Source organism: Aplysia californica, unplaced genomic scaffold, assembly GCF_000002075.1.
Source record: "Aplysia californica isolate F4 #8 unplaced genomic scaffold, AplCal3.0 scaffold00289, whole genome shotgun sequence".
Classification (NCBI taxonomy): domain Eukaryota; kingdom Metazoa; phylum Mollusca; class Gastropoda; order Aplysiida; family Aplysiidae; genus Aplysia; species Aplysia californica.
In genome coordinates this window covers 655,158-656,723 of record NW_004797559.1, presented here as the reverse complement: position 1 = coordinate 656,723, position 1,566 = coordinate 655,158, and positions in this window count along the sequence as shown.

Genomic DNA, 1,566 nt, shown 5'->3' with positions numbered 1-1,566 from the left:
CTTGTACGACATGCGCGGTACGGATACAGTGGTCCTATTCTTTGCTCCCCTGTCTCTTGGACAGGGCCCCGAGAACCACACGGTGATATATATATATATGATCTGTCATTGTTGTACATGTATTTCTGTTTTTATCCTAGGCCTAGCCTACACAAAACGAAGTCTGTTTTCTGTTTCTACAGTTGTTGCCTTTCCACAGACCCTCTGCGTGGATATTGTAACTAATTAGTAAAATTTATATAAGTAAAAGTGTATTAACCTTTATTATCTTAAATTACTGCTTATGTTATTAGCTAGATCAACATGTTTAGGCTAAGGCACGCATATGCTGGAATCCTATAGATCTAGATCTAGATGACTTTTTTTCTTATGTAACTACTGATGAGAATCTAGATTCTAGAATCTAGATCTAGATCTAGATCTAAAATCTAGATATAGATCTAGATCTAAATCTAGATTTAGATCTAATCTAGATCTACGCCTAGTCCAGTTTTCAGGCTACGTTATCAAGACATGTTTTGGTTTTATGCTTGATCGACATTATTTTATAGATCTAGATTAGCTAGAATTCAATTATCAAATGTGTTGTCCTGTTTTCATCAACATGTGTAACCTATTCTGTAGTCCAGAAGAGTATAGAATTGTAGAGGCATTGTTTACAAATGTCATCCAGATTTTTAAGAAACCAAAAGATTCTAATTCTAGATCTAGATCTAGAACTTTTATTTTATTTCACTAAATGGGATAAAACAAAACTAGTTTTTTTTTCATCTGCCTTACATTACATATTATTTATTATTACCTCTTTTGCTGTAATAACTGGTTCTTTATTTTGGCCTAGTCAAACTTATTCAATGGTGATTTTAAAGAAAATCTGTAGGCCTACAGTACTTGGCCTATAGATTAAACTTCGTTAGTCATCATTTTCGCATTCATTAATTTTTTGGGGTTTTGTTTATAACTTTTAGATCAAACAAAAGATTGACAAAATTATTTAATCGATTTTACATTATTGTTGTTTTAAGTAAAATAAACTGAAACAACAAAAACTACTAAATGTACCGCGAAAAAACTAAAACATCAAATCGACCCAAAAACCCACTAAATTTAGAGGTAAAAAGAGAACGATAACTGTAGGGGATTATTTTTTTCGGTTTACCGTTATCCCCCCTTGGGCTACAGCCATTTTCGCGTAGAGGGAGTCAATCTGGGGGCCGGCGGCCGCCATTTTGATTCTAGAGTCTTTCTGGGGGCCGGCGGTCGCCATTTTGATTCTAGAGTCTTTCTGGGGTAGAGTCAGTTTGGCGTGGTACACCGGTGACAAAGTTACTAACAATAGAAATGCAGTGTCGCGATGTTAGTAAGATTGTCTAGTCTAGCTACTACCACGATGTCTCAATTGCCCTATCTCGCGTCCGGACGAAACTTGGGCGTCGTCTTAGCTACAACATATTAACGCCCAACACGGACGGTCAGTCAGACCCACAGAATTCTACACTTATAGAACGGGAACTGTACCACGTGACCTGTGAGGAATTGAAGACCGAAAACAATGGCGTCTTGAGG